The sequence below is a fragment of the Microtus oregoni genome, unplaced genomic scaffold, assembly GCF_018167655.1.
Source record: "Microtus oregoni isolate MIOR12 unplaced genomic scaffold, Mior012 000007F_ref0000211, whole genome shotgun sequence".
Taxonomy (NCBI): domain Eukaryota; kingdom Metazoa; phylum Chordata; class Mammalia; order Rodentia; family Cricetidae; genus Microtus; species Microtus oregoni.
Genome location: NW_024543066.1, coordinates 56,658,822 through 56,665,667, shown reverse-complemented (window position 1 = coordinate 56,665,667; position 6,846 = coordinate 56,658,822). Strand labels below are relative to the sequence as shown.

The 6,846-nt window shown below is 42.8% G+C and overlaps 1 pseudogene; it reads left to right on the top strand.

Annotated features, from left to right (window-relative positions):
* The first annotated feature begins 1,111 nt into the window (after positions 1-1,111).
* On the top strand, positions 1,112-2,248 carry LOC121450357 (annotated as a pseudogene).
* The last annotated feature ends 4,598 nt before the right edge of the window (positions 2,249-6,846 follow it).

The window sequence follows — 6,846 nt, the reverse complement described above, 5'->3', positions numbered from 1 at the left end:
TTGGGGACAGGACTGAGGGCAGCGGCAGGGGCAGCTGCAGCAGGGAAAATAGCCAGGACGACTAGAAGATTCGGTCTGAAAAGGAAAAACTCCGCAGGCGCCTGAAGGGGGAGGGGGGGAAGGGGACGAATTCTTATAACAACATGAGAAGCGCAATACCAGCTGTGTAGGAATAAACACCATTCCCTTATTTATGGAAGATTGACCTCAGCAAGCAAATTCTCTTGAGATTATTGTTCTTGGGTCCCGACCTGACTATACCTGGAATTAACTATAATCCTAAAACAGAGGGCTCGACTGTGAGAAATGTCTTTGCTTAAGTTGAAGTAGGCACAGCACTTCACAAACACACTTTGGAGGCAGAAAAACGTAAGCATTTATCTCAAGACCTGAAGAACACACCTTTAATCCATATCTAGAGTCTGAAGGACACACCTCTGGCTGGGCCACGCCTTCTGCCTCCTGGGAGCCTATAAAAAACCATGGAGGAAGCTGTTGCTTATTGCCTGCTTGTCCTCACCTTGCAGCAAGACCATTCCCTCACTGGCATTAGAGAATTCTTTTTTTATAATTCCAGCATAGATTGAGGACCAGTCGGCACGTCTAATCTCCTGGACTGAGTAAGTACTGGATCCTTGGACTCTCCCTTCACAGGTAGCCTTTGTGGGATTAGCAGGACTGCAGCCCTAAGGCATTCTAATGAATCTCCTTTGTTCATACAGAGAGAGTCCTTGGGTATGTTCTGTTACTCTAGAGAACCACTGTGCAAAATTTTGGATGAGTATATAAAATGTTGTAAATTATCAAAAGTAGTGTATGATTCTCAAAATTAGAAATCCACTGACCTAAGATTCAATCTAGAAAAAAATGAAGTGATACAACAGTCCCGTGTAGCCTAGTCTACCCACACTGAAACTAGAATTGAAATCTGGATAATTTCAGAGACTCGAGTTTCCGGGCTCATAGAAGAGGGAACAGAGGAGAAACAGAAGCTAAAAATGTATATCATGCCTATTATTGTTTCCTACAGGGCAAGAGAAGACAAATCCTAGTTTTTGTTTTTTTTTTTCATTTTGGACCCGGTTTAACCTTGAAACTACCTCCAGGAGAAATGTCACAGGACGCCGCTGACCAGAGCTGGGACTATAAACTGTTGAACATGCAGAATTTCTCCTGCAGGTGGACCATCCGCAAGTTCCGTTTTATTCTGGAGGAAAGGAGGGACAGTATTAGAAGCCCAACATTCTCAACAGGAGACAATAACAAATGGTGTTTGAGAGTTCACCCTAAGGGGGTCGATGAAGAAAGCTCAGATTACCTGTCAGTTAACATAGAGTTGCTCAGCTCTCCAAAGAGTCCCATTCAGGCAGAGATCAAGTTTTGGATCATAAACGCCAAAGGAGAAAAATATGAACCTGTGACTAGCCTGGAAGACTTTAGTTTCCTGCCAGGCTACCAAAGGGGTTACAAATTGTTCGTCCTTCGAGATTTTCTCTTGGACCATTCTCGCTGCCTTCTCCCTGAAGACCACTTCACCCTCTACTGCATGGGGATCCTGGCCCCATACTCCTACAGTATCCCTGATGACAGCACGGAACTGAGAATCCGGGTTCCCAAATGCATATTAGGAGATGATCTAGGAGAGCTGTGGAAGAATTCGCGCTTCACAGACTGCTGCCTGGTGGTAGCTGGCCAGGAATTCCGGGCTCACAAGGCCATCTTAGCTGCTCGCTCTCCAGTTTTCAGAGCCATGTTTGAACATGACACGGAGGAGAGCAGAAAGAATCGCATTGAGATTCATGACCTGAAACCTGAAGTCTTCAAGGCAATGATGGACTTCATTTACACCGGGAAGGAACCAGTCCTCCACAGCATGGCAGATGCTGTGCTGGCAGCTGCTGACAAGTATGGCCTGGAGCATTTGAAGGTCATGTGCGAGAGTGCCCTCTGCAGGGACCTCTCTGTGGAGAATGCTGCCCACACTCTCTTCCTGGCTGACCTCCACAGCACAGGGCAGCTGAAAACACAGGTGCTGAATTTTATTACAGCTCATGCTTCCGAGGTCTCTCAGACTGCAAGCTGGAAATTAATGGTGGATTCATGCCCCCACTTGGTGGCTGAAGCATACAGCTCCCTGGCTTCTGCTCAATGCAATCTACTGGAACCCCCTCTCAAACATCTGAAGTAATCCCAGCAACCTGTCACTGGTACCCTCTATGTGTATCCCAGAAGCAGTGGTCAGTGTTGATACCGATGACTCCTGGGTAGACTATGGGGTACATGGAGCAATTACAGCAACTCTGGGGAAAGACATCATGGTTTAGTAGTGCTTTAATACATTAATTAATGCCTTGAGTATTGTAGTGGTGTATTATTTGTATCTTGATAAACAATTCTTCCCTGAAGACCAGAAGTAAAGCTAAAGCCACTGGAGATCAGACAATGGTGACACACACCTTTAATCCCAGGATTTGTTAGACAGAGTAACATGGATCTCTGTTGGTTTAAAGGCACCTTAATCTAAGCAAGATCAATGCAGTAACAAGTCCAGGTGGTGGTGGTTCACACCTTCCATCCTAGCCTAGGAAATCCCAGCACTAGAGGTAATAATATAAAATGGGATGAGAGAGGCTTAATAATCTGCTTCTTCTCCAGTCACCCAGCCTTAAGACAGGAAAGACGTCTCTAGTGGCTTGGCTGCTTTGCTTTCCTGGTTGTTGGTCTGAACCCCAATATCTATCTCTAGGTTTTTATTTTTGGTGCTACAGAATGGAGGGTGGGTTGGAACTATGATGAACTCTGATGGACTCTATGCAAGCTCTCCTCTGTTGCTGTACTGGTTTGGTTTTTGTCCAGTGATTTGGAAACTGGGATTCAGTTTAGCTAAAGCCCCCAGCACATCCCAACACGGTTTCTTTGGAGAAAGCTGTGTGGATAGGACTGTGCAGAACATATGATCTAGGGCTCAGAGGAAAGGAGAAAACAAACATGAATGTCTTCTTATGAGAGAAGGGGAAGAGAATGAGGACATTTTCCCTCCAAACTCAGTTTGTGCGGACTGGAGAGGTGACTCAGTGGGCAAAAGCAATTGTTTCTCTTGCAAAGGACCCTTGTTTAGTTATGTAGACAAAATTTTACCCCAATACAATACCATAGAAAAGCAACAAAAATTGTAGAATCACTTTGTGGATTCCAGTGGTGTTTCTGTTAGAAGGAATCCAGTCCTGCTCAGCTGTGGAAGTTTGTGCAGGGTCCTCACAGTCACACACACACAAATGTTAATAAACGATACCTAAGAAATTGCTGTACTCAGAGACTGGTGCCTAGCCCAGCTGTCATCAGTTAGCCTTTCTCCAGCAGCTGATGGCAGTAAAGGGTTCACAGAATCAGATAACCGGGGATCATAGGGGCTCACAGCGACTGAAGAGGCAATCACACAGATGCATGGGTCAGCACTATGTCCTCTGTATGCATACTGTGGTTGTTTAGTTTGGGTTTCTCTGTGGAACTCATAAAGAGTGGGACTGTGGGGAGTCTCTGACCTGTTTGTCTGACCTTGGGAACCTTTTCTTCCTTCTGGTCGACATCCCCAGCCTTGATATGAGAGTCTGTGCCTATGCTTATTGTATCTCATTATGATATGTTCAGTTGGTATTCCCGTGTTCACCAACTTCCTGAAACAGCTGTCAGGACAGAAAGATGGACTGGACATTTCAAGACACAAGGAAAGATTAAAGAAGTAACATCAGCCTCTAGTGCTGGGTCAGGATTCTGCAGGAGGTGCTCCTTAGCCCATGTTCATTGGTCCAGACATTAAGAGGTAGAAAAGAGAATAACTCCTCTCACTATCTCCCCCGGCGTCTCCTGGGGGGGAAACTTTGCTTCCCACTCCCATGACCTTAGGTCCTTCTGGTCTGGAAGTTTTGGTTCCAGGGTGAATGTTGGTGTGGGGGCCTTGCCTCTGTCTGGAGCCACAACAAATAATCCAATGACTGGAAGCTCAGACTTCTCCGAAGCCATTTTGAGCTTCTGAAGTCCTTAATACAACAGGCTGAGAAGGAAATAACAGCGTTAGGAGGGCTGATGGATCACGATCACCATCAGAAATTTGGATTGAGTCTCCACAATAAAGGCAAGAAAGATTATGGTTGTTGGGCAGGAAATCCTTTAGGGTATCTTGACGCCGCATTGTCCAAAGATTAAAGATGATGGGAGACTGCAACAGCCTTCTCCAGGCAGATGACAAAAAATGTAGATGCACCAGGAATGAAAACACATTTCACAACTCTAAGTAAAGAGCCAAGACGGGTTGTGTATTTCTACTGAAGGAGAGTAAAGGCAACCATCCACATATGGTCAACTAGATTTTTTGAATTTTGTACATTGAACCATCCCTACATATCTGGGACAAAGCATAGTCTCATGGTAGAAATCATAGAATATTATGGCATTCAGATTGTAATTATATAATGAGTAATTTTGCATCAGTGTTCATAATATTTTGGTCTGTGATTTACTATCATTGTAATTTTGGAATAATAAAATAACTTTTTTAATGATCCTTTGTTTCTACTTTCTGAAATAATTGGAGGAGGATGTACTTTAACTTTTCTTTGAATAGCGGGTAGGTCAATATGCCAAAAGTGTCTGGTCTTGGGCTTTTTTGGTGGGAAGACTTTTAGTGATTATGCTATTTTGCTAGGGTTTTACTGTCTATTTAAAATACATGTCTCATCTTGGTTTCCTTTTACTATGAGAAACCTATTGATTCCTATTTTGTTTATCTTTAATCCCTTTTGCTTTGATGGTATACTTAATTCTTCGGATTAGGTTATAGTTGAAGTCTATTTTGTTAGCTATAAAAGCGAGTACACCAGCTTACTTCCTAGGTCCTTTTGCTTGGAATGTTTATTTCCAAGGTTTTACTGTGAAGCAACCACTACCCATTTTGTTAAGGTGGGTTTCTGGCTGCAGCTGAAGGATGGAACCTGCTTCATTAGTCTGTGACTTCTCACTGGGGAATCAAGACCACTGATAATGAGAGATATCACCACTTTTGTTTTCTGTTAATGAACAGTGGCTTTCTCAGGTAGGAGGACATCCCCCTCCTGGTTAAAGTCATGTGTGAATCACTTTTGGTTGTGACAGGTCACCCGGTGATGTCCCCACCAATGGGAAAAAAAAGAAAGCTCCCCTTGTGCCTCTCCATTAATGTGAAACCACATGCATAATGCCTAAGCCTGCTTCCCAGGGGTTCTCAGTTCCTCTGTGAGAAGTCACACAGGCCTCCAGGAGCATGCCCATCAGAGCACAGGACTCACAGTTTAGAATACCTTTCATGGAAACAAGGGGTGTTGAAGGGATCACCTACAAACCCTTCAAATGATAGATGAGAGGTAGGGGGTACCTACTACCCTGACCCTGAACACACCTGGTAAACAGTCAGCCATGCTACTAGTTATCCATCTGCACAAAATCTACCAGAGGAATACAAAAACCAAGGGATGAAAACCAAATGATTGAGTTATCCTATTTTGGCAGATAAGTAGTTTTGGACTCTAATAAGCTGTTGAAAATGCAGAAATTCTCCTGCAGGTGGACCATCTGCTACGTCTGTTTTATTCTGGAGGAAATGAGGGACAGGGAGGACCCTGAGAAAATGGGGATAATTGTTAAGTCTATTCTGGAGCAGCTTGTGACGCTGGATCACCTCAGTCAGCGGCTTTGGAGCTCTTTTGAATGCTGGATCATATGGGCCATTTTTATTAATGTCTGGTCTCCTTGCTCTGAAAATATACAAACTTTAAAAGGTAACATACATGCCTATTTTAATGTAAGTATAGGCTGCATTGAGACAAGTTAGCCAAACATGATTTTTTGATACGTGTTTGAGCAGGTAAAATATACACCACGTGTCTTGTAGTTTCTTTAGGTTCATTTTTCCATGTCTGTAGTCAGTATTTCAGGGGGTATTTCTTGATCAAACCTATTTTTTCTTAATCCAGAATGAATCTATAGCTTCTCATTTCCTATGGAAATAGAAGCATAAACTCTCCCCCAAAACAACATATCTTTTGACTTAAATTTTGAAGTCAAGATAATTTTAAGATATATATATATATGTGTGTATATATATTTATATTAGTTTAATATACCAGTTTTCAAAATCCAAGGTCTCTTAGCAGGCAAAAGTTTTAAAGGCAGCATGATAAATACATAATCCAGACTCTGTGCATTTTCCATCTTTATGTGGCTTATTATAATTTTTATTATTCTATTTTAAGGACTTTTCTACCCTTTTTCTTTTCTCTCCAAGTCTACATATATTTTTAAATACACTGTAACACCTTTAGAGGTTTTTTCCATCTGAATCTGTCATTATTGTGTATCTGTATCCTTTTTTGTCTGCATGAGCAAAACCCCAAATCTGTCATGCAGTGAATGGCACTTACAGCTCAAGCCCACAGAGAGCAACTGAGAAATGCCTCTGTATTGAAGCACATGTAAAAGATTTCAGAAACCCTTCACCCTGCTTAGCTCATGGTTGGCAGCTGGCTCCATCTTGCGGGCATTGTCTGGAGATGTGTCTCTGTACTGCAGGTGGTATGAGAGACTCGGAAACCCAGCATGGCTCTGTTTCTGTGTGTTTAGAACCTTTATAAAGCTTCTCAGATATTATGTGGATCCACACCAGATGGTGGACACCATATGTAAAAGACATTTCCTGTCCCAGCGCCTTGTCCCAAATAATCACTTGGACACTTATATTAATTTCAACTGCTCAGGTGATAGCTCAAGCTTGTTACTAGCTAGCTCTTAACATTTTAAGTTAATCCATATTCCTTA